Source organism: Pollachius pollachius, assembly GCF_949987615.1.
Source record: "Pollachius pollachius genome assembly, chromosome: 2".
Taxonomy (NCBI): domain Eukaryota; kingdom Metazoa; phylum Chordata; class Actinopteri; order Gadiformes; family Gadidae; genus Pollachius; species Pollachius pollachius.
This window is the reverse complement of record NC_136935.1, coordinates 10,590,904-10,614,997: the sequence shown is the minus strand read 5'-3', so window position 1 is coordinate 10,614,997 and position 24,094 is coordinate 10,590,904. Positions and strand designations below refer to the sequence as shown.

The 24,094-nt window shown below is 45.7% G+C and overlaps 1 protein-coding gene across 2 annotated transcripts in view; it reads right to left on the bottom strand.

Moving 5' to 3' along the window:
• Positions 1 to 24,094, bottom strand: part of kcnma1a (potassium large conductance calcium-activated channel, subfamily M, alpha member 1a) — a gene marked incomplete at both ends in the record, with an annotated part of 141,117 nt that overhangs the window by 116,751 nt on the left and 272 nt on the right. The window lies entirely within an intron of this gene.

Here is a 24,094-nt window from a genome sequence, read left to right as displayed (position 1 = left end):
TTCAGCGCAGCTGTTGCTGCGGCCTTCATCCGTTGGGGAAAGCGCTATTCCAGTGTGAGGGGCTATTTATAGACTGAGCCAGGGAGAAGGGAAACTAGTGAATCTCCCAGCATGCTGTGTGCTATTTCAGTGCCAGTACAGTTAGCCATGTGTCCCCTCCCTGGGTTAGAAAACCCAGTCTGGGGCATGGCCAGGCAACTGAGTAGGAGGAGGATGGAGGGGAGTATCTGATACAAACACACACATACATACGTGTGTCCACACATAAGTATACACAAATGTGTGTATGCGTGTACAGTTATGGATTAACAAACGCACACAGACACAGGCAGATGTACGCAGACTGGCACATTAACATGCGCACACACATACAGACACAAACACACACACACACACACATTCCAACATAGATGCATGCATATACCTGTTTGCATGCACACACAAGACAAACCAATGAAGGAAGAGATACATATGTATACGCAAAACACACACACACACACACACACACACACACACATATCCACAGCACACAGGTGAGGGTGAAGGGTGTACCATGTGTGGAACAGCCAGTTATTCCTGGCCAAAGGTCAAGCCTTTTGAACCAGTTAGCATTTAAGGGGAGGAGGGGTCAAAGGTTCTAGGCTAACCATTTTCCCGCCATATAGAGTAAGCTAGGAATACGACATTTCCAATAACATCAACACAACCAGGGAAATATAGTTCAATGCTTAACAAATTCAATACATTCCTATTTGACACAATAATAGTAAGTAATAAATATACATTTCAAGCAAATACAGCTATTAAGCGCAACAGGCTTAAGGGTAAAGGCCTAATGCTAATGGGTAACTCGGGAATGGACTAGAGTCAAACTGGTCGGGATCACGCAACTGCAACGCTAAGCTCCGATAGCTATGGAAAATGTATGGCAGCTCAGCCCGCGTGATTTACCCATGATAGCAACCAGCACTGTAAATCTAAAGCAGGCCAGCTCAGCGTAAGCAAGACACCACAAATACACATCCCACGTATAACCCCTTGATATATAGTAATACAATTCCACTGAACTAGACAAGGAGCGAGGAGGAGGCGAAATAAACTCAATGTGATAAATGTGATGAATGGAATGAATGTGACATGTGAGCAGACCTATCAATGTCACAAAAGAGGGCATCCATCTTGTGAATCGTATATATGAAAACTCCTGTGGCGCCTCTGTGTGTTGGGCCAAGTTTCAACCCTGCTGGATCCGCAAGGATAAGATGATGAACACGGATATAAGTGGGTGACATGGGTGATTTCATCTAACCGGTTTAACCCAATTCCCGTAGGAAAAGAGGGTATAAGAGGGTTAGATGACAAATTTCAACTCAGCGATACAGATACAACAATAATACTGACTCAGGCTCATCGGTATGGCTGGGTTCCTGATAGGGGATTGAATCATTAAATAAATAACTATTTGAGCTAGAAAGAACTATACGAAAGATACAGAACTCTTGCTCGCTGAATAACAATCGAAAGAAACAAAACAAATGGATGCACAAAGTAACAAAAAAAAAAACTAAATAAATCTCATTAAGGGCTGAAAGATCAAATCAATGTTCAAATTCTGTCTAAGAACCCAGGAGAACCAAGAAGCTACATGACTTTAGGTCTCAACAACAGCAGCAGCAGCAGCAGCCTCACAGAGCTGAACGCCTCCGTGGACTAAACAGGGAGACGTGGAGAGGAGGAGGAGATAGAGAGTGATGATGGAGGAGGAGGAGGAGGAGAAGGAGGAGGAGGAGGTGGAGGCTGATTCATAATGCTGCGTGGCATCTCAACCCATTGATACTCAATTTCCTCGAGCCTCAGTGGTCCACGGTTAAAAATAGCGCCCGGGACGCGGTGACTTGTGGGAAAATGAAAGGTCAGCGATTGTCGTCAACTGACCGTCCTATCGCTGGGCTGTCGCTCTGAAGCGGCAGCGGATCGCGGCAGTGGATCGCGGCCGAGCAGCGACGGGGTAATGGATGCAGATTGAGATGCAGGCGAGATTACCCACAATGATGAGATTAGGGGTGGAGGGGTAGAGAGGAGGGGTGAGTGTGAGGGGTAGGGGAGAACCAAACCCTGGTGCAAAAGTGGTCTTTCTCTCGCTCTCTCTCTTTCTCTCTCTTATAGTAGCTAGCTTGTTGGGTATTAGCATGATATGACGTAACTGGAAGGGGAAAAATGATGGACTCATATGATCAAACCTATTAGATATAACTGAATGTATCATGAATAATTATCAATTCAAAAATGAGGAAAATACGAAAGGAAGAATAAAAGTATTTATTAAAACAACTATACATCAGTGTTTCCGTCATCGTTATGGAGGAGTTATTCTTAATATAACATTCACAGGTGATAGGTATTCTGAAAAAGAAAAGAAGGTAAAGTCTAGACTTTGTTTATCAAGTTAACTGACAAGGAGGGCGAACGAGGTAGAAAAGAGCAAGAGAGCAAGCGACCTAATTTGGCTTTGAGCAAAGGTAATTGCCCCTAATCACTACATCAAGTTAACACTGGAGAGATGTAACCTGGAGAAACACACCATAAAAGTGAATTACTTTAATGGAAAGATAATCACTGTAACATTGGCAAATAAAAGCATAGGAGGGGGAATCCAACTGAGGAGGATATTCTACAGCCATTACCTAATGAAAATACAATTCACACACACACACAAAGTTGTTAACAGAAGGGCACCCTTTTAAAACACTAGATCAGGGAGAAATTGGACTTTATCCATAAAAAGTCATTCCTTCTGTATCAATCATCCTTGAGTTAACCTTTTCAGCGAGTGTATTGCTATGTCCTCTGGAATGACGGACATGACCTTGGGCTTATTATACCTAGATAAATCTCCTAACAGACACCTGTGTGTGTGTGTGTGTGTGTGTGTGTGTGTGTGTGTGTGTGTGTGTGTGTGTGTGTGTGTGTGTGTGTGTGTGTGTGTGTGTGTGTGTGTGTGTGTGTGTGTGTGTGTGTGTGTGTGTGTGTGTGTGTGCGTGCCATTGAAGGGTAATGATTGATTTATATTATCTTGGAGGGGGCCCGTGGTTCAGATCACTTACCTCACCTATGAATCAAAAGGCAATAGTGAGCCTCAAAACTGGGAACCCATATTTTGGTTTCAAGACCCCCACACATTCGATATCTGTGATATACCATATTTTCTTTCCTTGGATACTAGTATTTCTATTGATTGATTGCTGTCTTTCTTTGTGTTAAAACCCTTTGTAAACTACAGATTTGATGCGGGATATCGTATTCGCTTGATTGTGTTTTTACACGACTGTGTAAGGGAGACCAGGGGCAATTGTAACAAGCAGCAATTGTAACATCTCAAATTGCACTGAAACTAGACAGAACCATGAAAGCCATTATGCGGTCTGTGATGAGCCCTCACTGCCTGCCAAAGGACAAATTGATATCTCATACTTGTCAAAGTTGTTCTGCCAAGACTCATCTTGTGGGTATGAAAGAAGTTGTTTTCAGCTGAAGTATCTTCCTCATACTGCCTAAATGTTCCATGTCTAAGAATTTATAGGTCTATTTTGATGACAATCCTGTTGTCTACTATCTATATCTTTGCTATTGTGAGCTTTGCTGTTTGTATAAAGCAGGGTAGTTTTTCATGGCTGCAGAGTTGGCACCCAATCGTAAAGCTGAGTGAATCTATTTAATTGAACTGGGATTTATTGTTGAATGGATATAATACTGTTGTTACTCTCTATGATGCTGTTAGTCTTTTATTTGTAAAATTACATCGCTAAATATTCAGTTTTAATTTAGATGGAATTAAATGCTTAACAGATATTTAATTGTTTTAACAATGTACAGTACTTGGGAGTTCATTGTGTTCCCTGTTATTTAAATGAAGGCACGAAGCCCCGACCCCTTTATTTCTCCTGGGAGTACAAGGTGCAACCACCTCCTTACCTTTGACAACTCTAACCCAAACTTTAAAGACCAGAACCCAGCAACAGCAACAAACAAACAGCAGCCTCGCAACGCCATCAGCTGTCTCTCGAACGCAGCCCCGTTTCTCTGTCAAACTCCGCTCCACCTCCTCTAACAAGCTCAGCTTTCTCGCTGCCTACACCGCTCCCTGTTTGTCAATAAGCTGCCTCACGCACTGAACACAGATCCACTCTAAGGGGGCCTATTAATGTCAGAGAAACCCGTCCGCTGCTACACTGAACTCAACGCCGGGCGCAAGATGGCGGCTGCTTGCGGAAACAAGGCTTCCTAATTGGCTCCCTACAGTCCGACCTGCGCCGACCGATGACCCTGCTCCATAAAGAGCAAGGTCCGGATATGAATGGAAGATTCACTTTGTATAACAACATGACTGAGAGGAAAAAGCGATTAGCAGCCTGGTGTTCTTGGACACTTATCTATTCCCAATCGCTAGTGTTAGTTAGTGTGAGATGTTGCATTGAAAAGAATTCATTCTCTTGACAAGGGCCTGAATCAATTGTTATTTTTTCTATGACTATGATCAATCTGAATCCATATCTCTTGGAGGTTAACTAAAGCAGTGCCAGTATAGGTGTCCCTTCAAATCAATCATTAGGCCAGGGTGTAACGCAAACTAAAACGCCATACAGACTCAAATGAATGATGCTTTTTGCAGAACCAATTTCAAGGTTAAAAGAGTGGGCACGCCGTCACCAGTCATGACTAGAACTATGGCGCAAGACTGTAAATCACATGCTTGAAATACACGCTTGCTTTAACAAAACCAGCAAACCCCCCCTCATCACTATCGTACCTTCTCTTTAATATGTTTAATGGCTTTATATCTACCTTCATGGGACAGTATCATATATTGTCCATGAAAAATCGTTCTGCTGTCTTCTTCATATAACACGTAGCTTCATATAGCTCCGTTTGGTATTCATAGTTTATTTTATTCATTATATATATTTTAAGAAAGAAAAACAATTGCGAGAATGACAAAAAAAGAAGGAAAAATTGATTGATTGATTAAATATCAGTGATCAGCTTCCTTGATCTTGGCAAAAATGACTTTCAAATAACCTATTTTTCTTTTAAAGCATTACAACAGTATCTCTCCTCCTGATTCACCTTCTGCAACTTATCCCTCACCCGTTTGGATCCCTATGGGTCTGACCCTTATATACTCCTGGTCTGCGATAAATCAACAGCTCTGGGTTACAGTGAAAGGAGCAGTAGAGGGTAGGTCCGCTGTTCTCAATTCAATCCTGCTGTCCTGTATTTTCATTACTGCAGTTTGTCTCCTCCTATCCTCCTCTCACCCGACCCTAACCTCTGCATCGTTTTTCCGCTGTCACCTCTAGTCCTCTTTGAACCCTGCACTGGATCTACTAGCAATCTACATTAACCCTTTCCTCACCTCTCTTCCACCCAAGCTCTCTCTCTCTCTCTCTCTCTCTCTCTTTACTTCTCATCACATCTTATCGCTCTCCCCACTTTCACCTCTCCTCTCTCCGATCGTTTCTCTGATCTCCCCTTGCTTCCTTCTCCTCCTCTCGTCTCTAGCAGAGGTGAGACTGTCTTTCAACTGAGCTTTCATCACCTTGAGTATCCCCTCTCTCTCTTTTTCCTTCTCCTTCTTTCCACAGCCTACTGCTCTCCTCTCATCTCCATGTTCCTATATCCTCTCCCCTACCAGGCTCTCTTCTCCTCCGCTTACTCTCCTCACCTCTCCTCTCTTCCCCTCTCAAGCCAAGATTTTATTCTGTAGTCGAGACAGCTCTGATTTCCTTGAACTTTTCCACCACTTCTCCCCTCCTCCCTCTCCCCTCCCCTTCTCCTCCCCCTCGTCGCCCCTCTCCTCTCGTCACTCACAATGATTAGACTCTGGGGTGGATAGACAGCTGATGCTATCTCAATCGCACCCTCCTGATGCTTTATCGCTCACTACTTAGACCGCTCCATCTGCTTATGTCACCAGCGTGGAACGTACAGGGTATAAATATAGATGCCATCGCTTTAGAACAAATTAGATTAACAAATGCTAGCTTTTTAGGATAAGGTATGCCGTCATTGTTGTCTGAAGACACATAACATTTCATCCTGTTAGTTTTGTCACTGTTCGTTCAAAGACAGATTCATAAGGAACAACGTGTGCTGTTTCGGTTGTGCATTTGGTTGTGCAACAACAAAAAACAGAATTACACCCGTGTGTCGTCCGGAAAATGTAATCGGTGTGAAATATTCAGTTAAATCTACAACTTCAAACTCCAAACAAACAGAGTCCACCTCATCAAACATTTGTGAAACGTTGAAATATGTGAAAGCTTTCAGCACGCTGTGAAATGGCAATCATAATGGTAATGGTTCAGAGACTTGACCCTAATTTGAGACGTGCTCGGAGGCAACCGCACGGAGATGGAAACGATGTCAGCGTGACTCCAGGCCCCTTTTAATCATTTCACATTTAGATTTGAACACCTCCCAAAGGGGGATGAGGGAATACATCATCATTCACACCTTCACACCATATCTGCATGTTTAAGACCCCGAAACGGAGGGAGAAGTGAACAGGGGGAAGGAAAAGACATCTTCATTCTAAGAAGCACAGCCAATTCGTGTTTACTGGTAATCAGACGCCTTTATCCAAAGCAACTTACACTGAATTGTGACCGATTAATGCAATGAAAGAGCAGACATTTTTCAGGCATCTTTGTCAAGGACGCCTATATGCACACTGCAGACATTGGGCGTTTGAACCCAGGACCTTTAGCCGGGGGTCAAACATTCAAACCACTAGGGTCGGTCTCCCTGTCTACCACTTCCCCTCTGACTATGCTCTCCTATGTGTGCGTGTGTGTGTGTGTGTGTGTGTGTGTGTGTGTGTGTGTGTGTGTGTGTGTGTGTGTGTGTGTGTGTGTGTGTCATGACCTGGGCTAACAAGATCTATTAACAGGACGTGGAGCCTGGAGGCAAGAGGACACCGTGGGGTCTATCCCTCTAGGGGAGGTGGCAAGGGAGGAGGGGCCAGAAAAAATTAAAAGAAGTGCAAAAGAAGGAGGGAAGAGGAAGAGGAGAGGAAGGAGGAGAAGCAAGAGGGAGAGGGGGGCGGGAAGGAGGAAGATGTCAAAAGGGAGAAGGAGGAGGAGGGGCCGGAGGAGGAGAGGCCGAAGAAAAAACTAAGAGGAGTGAAAAAGAAGGAGATAATAGGAAATGGAAGAGGAGAGGAAGGAGGAGAGGCATGAGGAAGAGGAGGACGACAAGGAGGAAGATGCCTAAAGGGAGGGGTAAGAGAAGAAGGAGCAAGAGGTGGAGGAGGCGTTGGAGGAGGAGGAGAATAGGTAGGAGAAGAGGGAGGAGGCGAGGTACAAGGAGACAGAAAAAATGAGAACGTAGGCCGACACTAGTTTGATCATGTGTGTTGACAGAAGAGGTCATTGTCTCCCGGGGGGTGGGTGGGGCACAAAGCGTGGCTGTGATGTGAGGGGCTGTGATGGGCTGCAGGGGGGAGGGGAGGAGGGGGAGGAGGGGGAGGCATCCTCTCCTCCTAGACGCCTTGCAGTGACATCACTGAATCACAGCTTTTACACCACAGTTAGTCCCCCGATGCCCGCGCTACGTTCTGTTCACAAGGCTATCTATCTGTCTTTACGGGGCAGGCTCATGCTGCCTGGCCAATTCCTTGTTCCGTCTTTGTCATATAATACCGTGATATATATATATACTTTTATTCCAGAAGAGCTACAACCACTAGTCTTCTCAGTTTGATATGAAGACCTATATAAAGACTTTCACTAGATACTGTATTTATTCACTAAATATAATTGTTCACTTAATATATATATATATATAATTTAATAAATACTCTGCTGAGTTTGACATAATAATGTCATCTTTAATATGATATATTTTTCATGTAATCAGCACATTCAACTTGATTGTAATAATATCGGTTGAACAATATCAGTGATCCGCTTCTCTTGATTGGGGGGAAACGGTATTCCACACTTGAGGAAACCCACACTGATTAAGCAAACGACTATTTAAATGTTCTCTCATTTAGAGATCTAATTTGCTGAGAACGGAAAGCGATTGGGAGAAAGAGCCTGTTTAATCTTCCACTCTCTCTCTCGCTCTCTCTCTCTCTCTACCCCTCTCTCCTCCCCTCAGTTTCTCTCGCTGTGAGAGCTACAGTCATGTTAGTGCTCATACAGTTAGCTCGCACTGCCCTCTGCTCCTTCTGGTTAGCACTGTAGCTGTTGTTCTTGTTCCTGTGGTTGTTCCTGTTATTGTTGTGGTGGCGGAGCTGACAAAATGCATTGTGGGATTGGCCCTCCCGGGGCCGTTGGGAGGCATTCCTCCCTGTATGACTGTTCTGCTGAGGGGGTGGATAAGAGAGATGAGGGTGACCCCTCTTCACCCTCCCTCTCTCTCTCTCTCTCTTTCTCTCTCTCTCTCTCTCTCTCTGAACCCCTCCATCACTTCGCCTATCTCTTCCTCTTTGTTTATTTCCATTATTCTCTCTCTCTCCCTCTCAATCAATTTTCCTCCATCTCTCTCTCTAGATATAGATATCTATCTATAGATATATCGATAGATATCAATATATCTGTATCAATATATTTATCTCTATATAGAGGTGTAGAAATATCTATCTATATCGATATATCTATCTATATATAGATATATATTCCTCTCTCAATATATCTACATCCCATTCTCTTTATTTACATCTTTCTCTCTTTTAAATCTTCCTCTCTCTATCCGTCTCTTTCTCTCGCCGTCCCTCTGTCTCTCTTTATTTCTCTCCTGCGTTTCTCTCCAGTGACAAGCCAATGCCTGCGACAGCAGTGTACACAGTGACACACACGCACACAAACACCCACACCCACATGCACACACACACACACACACTCCCACAAACACACACAAACACACACACAAATACACGCAGTGAAGAACAACGAGAAATCAGCACAAAAAGCGGGTGTCGGAGCACATCAGCGCGAGCGGAGGTGACGTCCCTCACATGGGAGGATGGGGAGGACTGAATCAGCTCCCCTCCTTCCCTCTTCTCCTCCTCCACTGTCCAATGGTACATGTGTCATTTCACTCAGCAGTGCCAGGGCTCTGGAGGTGGGGCCGGTGGGTGGAATGGGCAGTGAAGGTGAGGTACAGAAGGTGTGCTAGTCTAACTTTGATGCATGCAGTTTGTACTGGATAGCCCTATCGAATCCCAGGCTAAAAAGGCACCCGGTTCGCCCCGAGAAGGTAGGCGCTCTACCTGCTCCTCGATGTCATGTATCTGAAGTCACGGCTGGTAAAGGCGTCTGCTAAGTGACAAAAATTAAAATTTGGAATCCAGAGAAGCCTAAGTGGAACTGATGCAATACTGTGCAAGACACAAACTGACAAGATTGAGCAGAGTAAAGCACCATGGTTCGACTACATTGCTAACATCATTGTCCTCGGCGATTCAGATCGACCGTGATGGTCATGTGACCAAACAATGACAGTTGCCGGAAGGTTCCATTTTCTGTGCAATAATCTTGAGAAAGCGTGTATGAAACAGTGTAATTATTGACACAAATAATCCAAATATTTGAGCGAATTTCAATTCATATTTGTAGTACGTCCTAAAAAAGACATAAAGAAACATATTGTTATGTAGCAAAGCACCCATATAACGAACATAGTGGACTACATTCTTTGCAGAGTGCATCATAAGGGACTTCAGTCTATTTTGGACACAAACACTTTATACCTCATATCAAATCAAATCACCCAGCCGAAACTGTAAACGTTGATTGACAACTAAGCAAAGTTTCAAGTTCAAACTGTGCCAGTTGATTGACAGCCAGGCAGGATTTCCGGTTTAAGCTGTACAAGTTGATTGACAACTTGTCAGGGTTTTCAGTTACCAAGGAAGGTAAGCTGAAGCTAGTTCAGTGAAGTCCAGGTTTCCCTGTTTTTGTTGGCAGATCTGGCAACAAACATTGCTTTTGGTCACAGTCGAACGGCACACTGTTGCTAGGTGACAGTCTGGCTATTAATATAATGCAGTGTAAAAATGTACGAGGAGTGTACAGTGGAATATCCAAATCGTCTTGTAACTAAATTATGCAACGGGAGGAAGATACCATCTCGCCGTAATTAAAGTAGTTAACAGTGAATGCTGTCATCCACAACGACCTCGTGCTTACAGACACTCAGTAACTTTAATTTTACCTCCTCTTTCTCTCGCGCTCTTTCTTCAGACGCAGCTGCGGGGAAATCCTCCTCGCTAATCCCAGAGTCTTAGAGCTTTTGGCAAACATGCCGTTCACACCCTAAGGTGGTTTACAGTACAAATGTCCTCTTCTAGAGCTACCAGCTAATTGCCACCATGAATCAATAGCTGGATAAGCACTTTGTAGTGCTTGGCATTTCCCCCATTTGTCAAAATAAAAGCCCTGACCTTCCCAACGGGCCAATCAAACAACCATGTGGAAGCGGCGCAAAACGCATCAAATAAGATGGGAAAAATACTATAAAATATCAATAAATAACGAGGCAATGCCTCAATTTATATTGCATAATGCAAATGCATTGCAGCTACAGTTTCACATTTTTCTAGCTGGCACTCTTGCTATACAATTCAAACCAGTGTATGGCAATACGTAGGTGTGTGTGTGTGTGTGTGTGTGTGTGTGTGTGTGTGTGTGTGTGTGTGTGTGTGTGTGTGTGTCTGTGTGTGTGTGTGTGTGTGTGTGTGTGTGTGTGTGTGTGTGTGACGTGCGTGCGTGCGTGCGTGTTGAGATCATGGTGGACAACCGTCGGTCTCATAAGAGCAGTCGACTGCTCAGCGCCTGTCGCCTAGCAACAGATACCTGTCGGGCAGACAGTAGGTGTGTGAGACACAGTGTGTGGGATGGGGGAGGCTGGGACGAGAAGGTAAAGAGAGGAAAAGAGATGCAGAGAGAGAGAGAGAACATGAGATACACAGAGTGAGGGAAGAAGTATAGAGAGTGAGACAACAGGAGAGAGGTACTAGATATAGAGAGGAACAGAGAGAGAGGCAGAGGGAAGGAGAGAAAAGGAGAGCTAGAGAAGAGCAGAGAGAGAGAGAGGGAAAGAACAGGAGATAGCGAGGACCAGAGAGAGAACGGGAGAGTGAGGCATAGAGAAAGAGAGAACGAGAGAGAGAGGGCTGATGTGTTATAAAATGCCTTTGGAGAAACTAGCCCGGGAGTAATGCCAGTAGCCTGCATGGTGATCAACATTTCAAATCATCCTAATTTTAAAATGTGACATTTGCTCTTTCTATTTATGTCTTCATGCCATGGTGCTATTGTATATGAAATGGAATGAAATTAGAAAAAATAAATGGAAAGGGGTTGAATAAAATAAAGATTGGCAATACGACAGTGGGCTGTCATGTAGGTACCCCCATCCTTCTGGAGATATAATAATATTTTTTGTTTCAGAAACAATTATGGGGAACAAAATAAAACCCCTATCTTTCCTTTAAAAATCGATATTTCTCTTTGACATGTTATTAAAATGAACATCGCAGGGCTCAATGGCATCACATTCCTTCCACCCAGGTGAAAACTCAGAAGATACAATCACATTATTTCTAGTCGTGTCATTTGAGGGAAACACTGCGAGCGCAATCTTGCTCCACACTCAGGCTTTACAAGACACCCATTACCTCGAGTTTGATGTCATCAAAAGCAGCCAGCAGCACACAAGGAAATGTCAATGACAAGGCTAAGCTTGGCGAGGGTAACTTAAGAACACCACAACTCATGTCTAGCATTAGCGAGATCCTACCTTGGCATTGCTAATGAGCGTTTCTAGATCTGACATAAGAGACGACACATGCTTCAGTTTTTCTCTCCAAGGTTATTGGAGTCAGAGATTTGCTGGCATTCAGACCATCTACCGTAGTGCTTTTGGGCCCCGTCTGCTGTGACCTGTTGGTACAGTTTTCAACAGCAACATACACCAGTTGTTGAAAGTACAACAACACACAGAACACACAGCGTTGTGTTGAGGAAGGGAATAGGCAGAGACCCCAGAATGGGGTCTCTGAAGGGTTCGGATCCCACAGGCGCCATTATTTGTTAAATGAATGTTGCCGAACAGAAGCGCACATAGTCGAAGCAAATTGACAATGCCAGTATTGCAGGAGCATATAATCCCTATTTTCACGTGAATCAATTCTTTCCCCCATTCTGCTTGTGTGTAAGTGTTGTTATTTTTCGATTCCCCTGGTTGCATTCTAAACCAAACCACTCTAAGACAACAATAGCCCCACGGTACGGCACAGCTTTCAAAAGCCTGCGCTAAATTAAAGCACACTTATCAGGTGGGCAATCGTTTTTTTGACGTACAGAAGGTTATACACCTGGAGGGAAATAAACGTGTAATAAGATACATAGCGAAAAAGTCATGCGGAAAAAAATACCCACAGTCCTCCAGTAATGGACGGCTCTGACAACGCGGTCTAATTCAATCACGTGTCTGAGCCGTCTCCAAATATATGCGGGCTATTTTAAACCCCTCCACTCGCGCTTAACAATGACGGGCCGAGAGGACACCAGCATGCCTGAAAAAACATTACGCAGGAGGGACGTAACCCAACACCCCCCTGGTCTCGCTCCTGCTCCGTCTCTCGCCCCGGGTCTAGTGTGTATGGCAGACTGTGTGTGTGTGTGTGTGTGTGTGTGTGTGTGTGTGTATAGGATGAGGTTATCAATGTCAATTTTGCCTCTATTTTCAAAATGATCAGTATATAATCTGAAGAAAACCTGTAATGCCATGTTTCCCATCGACTTCCAAAACAACCAAATCCCTACTTCATACATCTTAATCACCCATTAAATGTAATATCACCTTTTTTAAGTAAAGCACACACCGGCTGATTCCAGAAGGCCCCTGAACACAATGAGCTTTAAATAACACTAAGTACAGAGAGTGTGTGTTTGTTTTCAGTGAGACACATCCCTAGGCCATTCCACCGGATCGATCCATGAGGAGCGGGATGAAGGAAGCAGGGCCGTTCAGATTGAGCCCGGGTGCAATCAATAATGCAGGGTCTTGTATCTGGGTTCGTTCTAGCCACAAATCAACACACACACACGCACGCGCACACAAAGGCTGTTCTATTATTCACGAGGGTTTCCACCTGTGGTGCCATGCTTGTATAAAATGTGCTCTCCCATGGGTGCCTGTCTCAGATAGCCTCGGGAGACCATCCCAGACATCATATTCAAGTCTGCCTTTCGTTCACAATGAACATCAGTTGGGCCCTGGCTGGGCGGCCATAGAGCACAACATAAAGGGCGTGGCCGGACACAAAACTCGAGCCAATCGGAATAAATACAGGAGGTGATGATCTTGCTCTCTTTGCTATAGTGGATCCAGGTGTGAGTAAAGCAAAAACATATTCTCCTGAGAAAAATCTTTAATCCTCGTTATTCTGTCCACTACGCTTTCCTTGTGCGCCGCTCGCTCTTGTTTTACTTTAATTCTGCAGACCATAGCGTTCTTGTTCGTCATGAGTTAAAGCTCCTTCAGCCTTGCGCTGATTGGTCATATCATTTTATCAAGGCTTTCTATTGGCAGAAGGCCAGACTGATCAGCAGAGAGAAACAGAATGTGGACCCTCGGGAACAGGATGGCCCCCCGGGGCTGTGTCTAGGGGCACCTGCAGCACAATGTGTTGAAACGGTAACAATATCTCATGCCAGAAATAGGGTGACGATATGACGATAAGTCACAGAAGTACATGTCAAAAATGTCATCAGATCAGCTCCGACGTTCTTTAAGGCAATGTGACCATTCTTTGCTGCACATAAATAAATTAAACATTCTGAAAGCGTGCAAACCAAAAGTGTGTTAATTAGTTATTTTGATAGAAAACATCCACAACGAAACCTAATTAGAGCGTAATTACGTTCACTCTTATTTCCTTGTTTTAACAATACTGGGAACGGGACAGAACGACTCAGTTATCCAATCACACCGTGGCCGTAGGCTGTTTAGTGTTTGAATACTGCCCACCAAGAGAACGTGGCCCGGCCATAGAGCAGCTTGGAATAACAACACAGGCACAGCCACAGCGTGCAGGAATGATTCCCCACACCCAGTTAGTTGCCACAGCTTCAATCCTCCATTGAACAGTAGCCTTATTTTTCGCCTCTTCTGTGTAAAGGACATCACAGGATGTGGATCAGGGGTTCAGTAGGTGCGAATAAACGATGGTCGGACAGCCTTCTCCATTGTACCACTGTTTAATGCATGCGATTGGCCGGCGGTGACGATTGACGCAAGCAAACCCTTGAACTGACCTGTGCAACTCGTTGTTTTAGACGTGACGTCGGATCTCCGCCACACTTTGGATCTGGAGGTGTAACTTACTTACCTCCTTGTGATACTTGCTACCCTGCACTCGGGCCAGCTGTTGCACCAATTTTGATTGCATGCTTCCAATCATTTCTGACTGACTTTGAAGTGGCCTTTGATAAAAGCATCTGCTCAACAAGCGACTCAATGTGAAATGTTAATGTAGCGATGGGGATATTTGCAAAACATTTTTAACATCCCCCAGACATCTGGAGGGCAGGGTACTTATTCCAGAATCCCCCATGACTCCTGTTTCCCGAGCCGGCCGCGTAGCCAGACAGTGGTCTTGTTACTTTCGCCCCCTCGCTCCTTCAGAACACCGGTAACCAGAGAGGTTGAGAAACAGAGGTCAGGGCTCAGCCACAGGGCACCAGCCACAAGGCTATGGGGACTGTACCCCTGATCTATTCAGAGAGCAGGAGGGGGGGAAGGTGGGGGGCAATGTTGATTATTTGCTGCTTTTTGCTGTTCCATTCTGTGAGTGATGTTACTTTACCTGGCTGGCACCAAAAATCAAGCAACCCCCCACTGACAGGCTGGGCACTTGTACACAGGATAAATGTCAGACCACTACTGTGTGTGTGTGTGTGTGTGTGTGTGTGTGTGTGTGTGTGTGTGTGTGTGTGTTGTGTGTTGTGTGTTTTGTGTCAAGTGTCAAGTGTGTGTTCCATGTGTGTGTGTCTGAGTGGACATTTGTGGTGCGCCGAGTGGCCGTGTATGAGCGTGAGTGTGTGCGTGTTTCATTTGTGGAAATGCCAACGGACCGCAGCAAATCACATTTACTTTTGTAATCTCTATTCACCAAAAGCTACCACATTCCTGCGCCCAAAGTTAAGGCTTCAACAATGCAATTCAACGCTGGATTGCTGTTATATATTTATAATGAGAGGTGTGTGTGTGTGTGTGTGTGTGTGTGTGCGTGCGTGTGTGTGTGCGCGCTCTTATCGCCTCTAATGCATTTTTAACCAGAATAAATCAGCTCTATCTCCCATACACACACACACACACACACACACACACACACACACACACACACCTCTCCAGGAATGTGTGACTTTGACGGACAGAGAGCACGGCATTGGAAGTCAGCGGCTAGGAGTATCCAAGTAATTACAGAGCACACAGTCGTGTAAGCAGGCCATCATTCCTCACAGGAAGTAGGAAACACCGGCAGCCGCCACCACATCCTGCTCCGTGAACCCCACAGCGACTGTAAAAGCTAATTCTCCTTTGACCCTCAGCCAGTTAACCTGGACCTCTGACCTCCTCGATGACAGGTGACGGAGATTATTTCTCTTTAAGTGAGGGGTCAATTCCTTAACGCGGCAGGGAGTGTGTGTGTGTGTGGGGGGGGGGGGGCACATTAGAGTTGTATTAAAAAAAGATTGGGCTGTCGTTGGTGTGGTAAATCAACATGGTACAAGACATTATGCCTTGATGACTTACTCCCTTGCGGCCTTTCCTTCCTCCCTCCTATCATCTGTCCTAATCCCTGGTAATGACCCGACTCGTAATGGCACAGGGATCCCAATGTTTCAACAAAGGAGGTCTCGTTCTCCATTCATCTAGTGTCTCTCTTCGGCCTGGGTAGCAGACATATTGGACAAAGAATAATAGGATTTAAAGGATAAATGAAGGGCAAACACATGGCCTAAATTGATGAGGATGAGAGATAGAGAGAGAACCAGAGAGAGAGCGGAAGAGAGACGGATAAACAGAGAGAACAAGAGATGGAAAGAGCGAAAGAGAGAGGAGAGAGAGAGATAGAGAGGAAGAGAGGGATAGTTAAAGAAAGAGTGACAGAGAGAGGCAGAGAGAATATTAACAGTGTGAAAGAGAGAGGAAGAGCCCTTGGCTTTCAAACGATGCCTCACATGTCGGTTACTCATGTACGCTTGAGACAATTTAGAGCAGAGCAGCTGGAAGTCCCGCGCTATACAGCTACAAGCCCTCCCCCAGACCAGACCAACAGATAGCAGAACAACTCTGTCCTGTCCCCAGTCCAGACCAACAGAAACCAGAACAGCAGAGACCAGATCAACTCCATTCCAACACAGACCGGAACAATAGAGACCAGAACAACAGACCAGAATGAGAAAGAACAAGAAACAGAGATGGATATGCACGCACACACACGTTGGAAAATGTGAAAGAAGAAAAGTGAGACTCCTCATCAACCTCTTCTTTTCTCTCGAAATATTTATATTCATTATCTTGAGAATTAATGGAAACCCGAAAATAGCGTTTCCAGTCACGAGTGAAAGTCTCTTGAGGGTAACAGAGTGGAGCAATCATGGAGGAGCAGGAGCAGAATTAGAGAGGATCAAATTGGCAAGGGTAGAAGGATAAGTGAGAAGGATAATTCCCACACAGTTCATGCATACTGTGTGTAGTGTATCTACAGAAGGCAGGCCAGGGGTATATCCCTTGACATGGCTGCTAAATTTCACAGAAGCTTCTGTTTGACATGTTTTGTTTCATGTGAAAAAAATTCAATTTAAAATGGCTAAAGATACATTCTAAGCATCAAGCAAGTATTTATGTAAACAGTGTAGGCGTAGTTGATATGAAAGTGTTTTGCCTTACCCCATTGTTGTTTACCTAACTGTTTATTTGTGTGGTGTTATTGTCACCATGATGGCATACCGCAAAAAGAGTATAATCCATTTTAAATAATATATTTATTTATCTTTTCTTGAAACATATCATTCAATGGTACGCAGTGTTAAACCAGTTATACGCAGTGTTAAACCGGTACACCCCTGCTAAAGACACAGATTTTTCAATTTGATCTCACTCGCTCTCGCCTTTGCTTTCAAACCTTCAATAATAAACAGTGACGAGAAAAGTGTGCTTGACCAAGTGTGCCAGCGCGGCTCCTCCTGACTGATAACATGTCTTTTCAAATATCAAAACAGCCACAGAATGGAAAGGCTTAAAGGGCAGCCGCCCCACAGCAGCGGCAGCAGCAGCGAGTGGGTGGCGACTGGATTCTTCAACATGTGGGGGATGGGAGGCCTGGCTTATGCTCCACTGTTCCGGAGCTCTCCGTGGTGCTGAAATCTCCATTTGTGCAGAAAGCCCTGTCGTGTTGGACGCAGCCTGCCAACACTGAGGGAGGCTACACAACACACAAGGCCTGGGCTCCGCCACCCGCCGGCGGATCTCTATAGAGAGGGGGAAAGCTCGGGCCAAATCTTAAAAAACGGTGACCATGATTCCACAGGACTGAAACCCATCCATCAATGGAGCGCAGGTTTCCAAGGCGCAGCGACATGAACAACACCGCAGAGCTCTTAGGCATGAACATCATGTCGTTTGAGGGTTTGATGGCCCCCATCCATCTCTCCATCTAGCTACCCGCCCATCCCATATCCATGATGACAAACGGCACCGGTGGATGGATGGATGGATGGATGGGCAAACACTATCAATCTCCAGAAGGTACTTCAGGTGTCACTGCAGCAACAGAGCGGTTCAAAGTAACAACCAATAAAAATATAAAACAATACCAATATATATATACATTATATATGTATATGCTTTTTTTATTTAGCAATAAACACCAGATAAATCCTGTATGATTTCATTGTTAATCAGTTATAGGCTATACTAAATCTACCATCTGCAGTCTGGTCAAAGCGAATATTATTATCATCCAACAGAGCAATGGTCTTGATCTGGACATATATCATGGTTGCTATGAAGCTATTACTCAATTAGGCACAGAGCGACGCTAATGGCTAATGCTAACGCAGCGAGCACGTCCCCGCATCAGCCAAGCATGTGGCACACAGCCTGCGTTTTCTCTTTTCCCTCTCAAGGTCACAGCCATGCCCTTTAACCCATCTCTTTGTGAGCATCTCTCCATCTCACTCTCTCTTCTTTGTCAGTTTTTCTCCCTTTCCTTCCCCTCCTTCCCTCCATCACTCCGTCCATCCCCATGTCTCTGCATCGCTGCACACCGCTCAAAGCAGCAATTATGGTGGCATGTTTTATTTTTTATGTCCGTCCGTAGATCAACGCTCCATTGGCATTCTAGCTTGTTGGTGGGGGCTGGGATGATGGGGGATGGGGGGCTATAAGTGGCGAGATAAGAGAGAGAGAGAGAGAGAGAGAGAGAGAGAGAGAGAGAGAGAGAGAGAGAGAGTGTGTGTGTGAGAGAGATGAGAGAAAACCAGACAGAAAGAGCCATGGAAAGAAAGAGAATAAGGGGGGGAAGGGAAGAAAGGCTAGGAAGAGAGAGGGAGAGAGAGAGAGAGACAGCCGGACGGAGAGCGAGAGACAGTGGGAATGGAGGAGAGAGGAGCAAGAGAGGGCGATAGGCGATTGGTTGGTTATGCCTGGTAATCAGCACTAGAAGGCAGAGCCAGATCCCAGTAGTAGCGTTTTCCAGCCCTACGAGTCGCTGGCAGTGTTTCCTATCACTGCGCTGAACGCTGCGCCGTACAGGGGCTTGCCTCATCACAACAAGCCCAAAATAGCCCTCTTTCTGTGCCGCCATCGACTATGAAAATAGGGTTTTACCATCTACAATGAGTGCAGGACTGTGGCTCAGTGCAGGAAGCTGTACACACAATGTGTGCATATATATGTGTGTTGACACTCTACTAGCTATATGGAGCACGGGAATCCCTTATGGCACCTTTAGGGAAATGCATGAATTCATTGCATTTGACCCGCTACCCTGTGTGATATAAACAAAGTGATCCACGACAGATATGGATAAAGGTAGAAGTCAAGGGAGGAAAAATAAAAAGAATGCCAAAATATTAGACTAATATAGATGGTGCAAACTGACGCATTGGATGGTTTATATTTCCCATCTCATAGCTGTCGTTATTCACTTCAGAACATATCTTTTATTAAGCCTTTTGCAGATATTCATTTATTTTAATTTCAAACTATTCCTTCTCAGTCATCTAATATATACATTTAAAAATTGGCACTGCTGAGGCTTAAAAGTGCATCCTCGACGATGTTCAGAGTTGAGCTATAAAACATCTCTCTAGGTCAATGGCTAAAGGGAGACACGTCCAGAAGCAGCTCTCAGCTGATTAAGGACAACAACAGCTGAGGGAGGGGGAAGCTCTCTCTGTCTCTGCAGAGCCTGCTGGGAGCCTGTGTAGCTAGCTAATGGAGCCATGTCCAACCTACTTAGCTAGCGAAACAAGCTACTTTATATTACCAGCTACCTAGAAAGCAAATTGTCTACCTAGCCTGCAAACTATCCATCTCCAACATGCATGATGTTGCCACTCACCATCTCAACCAGGGCAATCAAATCAAACTATATAGAGACTATATATATTATAGAGCGATTTTCATACGAAACAGCAATGCAAAGGGCTTAAACAAGGGAATAAGGAACAATGCATTTGTTAAAAATAACAGAAGATCCATTTGAGGCATAGGATCAAACAAGGATTTTTAATCACCAATAAAGCGATCATGAGAATACTAAACCAGAGAGGTATATTTATAAAAATAACACTGAGACGTCCTAACTAGCAGACCGTCCCAGAGGCAAGACCATCTGCATCGTGGTTCTCTACTCGGCTACTCTGCCCTGGATCGGGTGGCCATCCTAATAATCCGTCATATGGGAACGCCGGTCCAGCGCCCTTCCCTGGGATCCAGGTAAACGCCCCGTTCCTGTCCCCTGACCCCCCCTGACCCTGGGATGCGTCCCGGGGAAAGTGTGTCCTTTTAATAGTGCGCTGACAGGCCAAAGAAGATGTAACAGCCTGACACCGTGGGAACAGCGTCACGCTGGCAGTGGGAGTGTGGACCTCTATGTCTCTACCTCACGATATACATAGGTCTGTCCCTGATATATAGGCACCGGCTCATCATGCCACGGATTAACATGCATCAGCACCACCTATAGCACTTGTCCATACATGGGCTTCCAGTCATGCAACTGGGATTAGGATGGGGCGTGGGGGTGGGGAATGGGGAGGGGATAAGGGGGGTGAACAGATTTTTATTGACAAATAACTTATGAGTCATGCCCTGCGTGCCGTTCAGAGTGGTGGGAGATTGAAGGCTACAGTCGCTGTGATTTAGGAAACAAACATGTACTTGGTTGTGTACAATTCAGAGCGCACTTTGTCGAGATGTGTACCGTGTCTGTATATTGAGATCTCTGCTATTGCCCTGCTCACTTTTTATTGCACCGACTCCAGCTTTGATTTGTCTCAGCGTCACTTTCTTACATCCGTTCTATTTCTCTTTTTTAAGATCTTAAGTAAAAGTTTGAAATAAAACGGCAGCACCATGCATGCCTGCCCATCCACATCCCAGCATAGGGGGAGTGGCTTGGCTAAGAGACTCAAGGCATTACCCTCTCCCTAACCCCAATCGTGAGATGGACCTGGGGCTGGTGGGGGGTAGGTGGTGGTGGTGGTGGAGGAGGAGGGGAGGGGGGACTGCACCATCACCAGTGCTCACACATGGGCCTCAAAACCGCTTTGAGGCGCGGCCGTTCCCAGCCGTTGCCATCGACAACGCATGACATGACACATGGAAATCAACCACTGGCATTCAGAGGCTTGGAAGCGATGGCTTACACACTGTGATGTGAACAGGAACACACACCAATGTGTGTGTGAGCATGCAGACACGCTACTAAGGGGACCGAACTGTTGTGCAACACACATATTACTAGCCCTTGTTGCTACAAACAATCTGTGTGTGTGTGTGTGTGTGTGTGTGTGTGTGTGTGTGTCTTTGTGTGTGTGTGTGTGTGTGTGTGTGTGTGTGTGTGTGTGCATGTGTGAGTGTGCATGTGTGTGCGTGTGCGTCTGTGTTTGTGTGTGTGTGTGTGTGCGGGCCTTGGTTAGTGAGTGCAACAGCTGCTGGCAGGGTGTGTGAGCTTGGCGCTGCTCTGGTGACATGCAGCTGGTGGGTTGCCAGGCACGAGGGAACACACACACACACACACACACACACACACACACACACACACACACACACTCTCTGAAGACACACACACACACACAAAGTTCCTCTCTCCGCTGTCACCTTCAGACGCATTCCGCTACGCTCACAAGGGACTCTCGTCCGGAGCGCCCACCTCGTTCCCACCCTGGACAGGACGGCGCATGGGCCGGATTCAACGGAGGAGAGGGAATTCTGTCGCCAGAGGCCAAGCTGATATAGCATATTCATTCTTCACGAGGTGATTTCAGGAAACAAATTGATCAAATCAAACAACTTAACGAAATGAAAAGAAATTATGTAACTATAGACCTGTAATGTCTGCGTGATACAAATCTATTATTGGCCACTTAACTAGGTCTTCTGGTTCCTTACAAGGAGATTCTCCCATAGGGGCGAATAATAGAACCGTAAAGTCATCAACTCGTCAATTATCCTACTTTATTAGCGACTTGAGAGTGGCATTCCTCTGTGAGAACTGGAGCTGGTGGTATTCAGGTCCAACCACTAGGGGCGTGTGTGAAGGTCTTTAAATACATTTGCACGGTAGCATTATGTTTTTGCCAGGTTCACCCGATGACAATTAAGATGCTGGCTCCGACTCTATGATGATGCAGCGTTTACGGTGTTTAGGTCACTGATTTAAGAGTTTACAGGACAGAGCCATGAAAGTCATGGGCACACTTTCAACAGACAAGTGTGTTAACCAAAATTCCAATCCTGCAAAACCCCTGGACGTCACTTGTGTTTCTGAGGCTTAAATATGACATGACAATAAAGTGTTCTAAGTTTATTTCTATGGCATCATGCACATCAGAATCCATCAACAGTGGCCACAAACATATGTCCATTCACTTTCTGTGTTTTTTCTGGTTATTTTACTCCATTCACAATCCCCCGTAAGCCTGCAACCTTTGACCCATTAGCAAGGTGGATTCCCAGAGAGGAGGAGCAGGGGGACAGGAGAAAGGAGCTATCTGCTGGAATTGGGGCACAGCTGGTGGAGTGAGGAGAAGGACACCAAGTTTAAGCAGAAGCACGCCTAATCTTTATCACCCACCCATCCCCACCCTCAAGCCTCCACCCTGAGTTTCCACCTCCTCCTGCTCAGCTCCTCCTCCACCCTGGCACCCCTGGTTCCAAGTATTAAGCGCAACCAGTTCCCCTCTTCCATCCAAAAAACAGAAACGCACGCACTGCTAACTGCCACGTGCCCACACACACAGTCCCACACAGCAGCCTTACACATACGCAAACAAAAAGACACAGCCATGAACATACCCACAGACACGTGCACGCTCACCGCTAGGTGCACAGTAGTCACATACACACAAACACACATCCAGGAACATGCACACATCCAAGCACACACTCACGCACATACACACTCACATATTGTAATGCAAGCCAACTGGCCTGGCCCAGTCAGCTGAACTCAGATCCAGTTGCTCTTTCTAATACTTCTAACAAGCTTTTTCCAACCGTGACCAAGTGCGAATCCCACTGCCCAAAGTCACTGAGCAGGACTTCCCTGCCTCTCCTCTCCTCCCCAACACCCCTCATTAGTCTCATTTGGAAGGAGGAGCGATGGATAGAGATAGTCAACACATGCTCTAGCAGGTTCAAGATGGATGCCTTGTTGCGTGCGTCGTTTCCTGTTTGTGACAGATTGACTGCACAGTTCTAAGAATGACATTAAGCGCGAGTGGTGTGTGTGTGTGTGTGTGTGTGTGTGTGTGTGTGTGTGTGTGTGTGTCTGTGTGTCTGTGTGTCTGTGTGTGTCAATATGCACTTGTGCATTACAAATTGCTTCAATTTTGGCCTGCATCATTCTAGATTAGCAAAGACTGCCAAAGAAAAGGGCAAGAGGGAAATCAACTCGGAACTGGAGATCAATCAACTCCCTATACCGTATCAATGCCGTAGATTCAAAACCTCACACCACACAACCTTCCTCTCGTGTTTTAAACATAGTCACTGTTTAAAAAGTGTGTGTTCGTCCGGAAAGGCCCACACACGCGTTGACTACAGCAGCGCGTGTGTGAGTCATGTGTGGAGTCATAGCTCCTCGTATACATACGAAGCAGCCGTGATTCAACCTTGTCTTCATGTGCACCAGGACGGGCCAAAATAACCAGCGTTGTGACGCCCTTTCTCCCCTCATCTTAGCTCCTAGATTACCAGCCCTAATGCCCTAAACTTAAGCTAACTCCGGGAAGGCGGGCATTCTCCTGTGTCCTGGGGACCTGTGTGCTTGCACGCTGCAATGCCACGGCCTAGGGAATTCCATGATGTCACGGGATCTACATTCCTTGTACATATGGCACCAGGACGTGGTGTCAATAGGTTGGCCACCGGGGCCCCGTATGTGTGTGTTTATAGCCACGGAGCTTAGGGACTCTCAAACCCCTGCCCCCCCCCCCCCCCCACCACCCAATACTCTTTCATCTCATTTAAAGTGTATACACCACAAGTCCCCCTCCACCACCAAGCGCCTCTCGCCTCTCTCTTGCCTCTCGCTCAGTGAGGGAGCTAGCAAGTACATCCATATGGCAATAAAAGGAGATGCATAAATTATAAGATGCTGCAATGTGCCCCAGTGTTGGCACCGGGGGTTCCGTGGGTATACAAACAGGGGGGACGGTATTAGAGACTCGCACATGAAACATTTATGCGCACTGCTGCCGTTACAGATGCAGCCAACAGCAACACACCAGAAACAGCCAAGTGGACAAGGGGATCCTCATTATTGACTGTTGTTGACAGA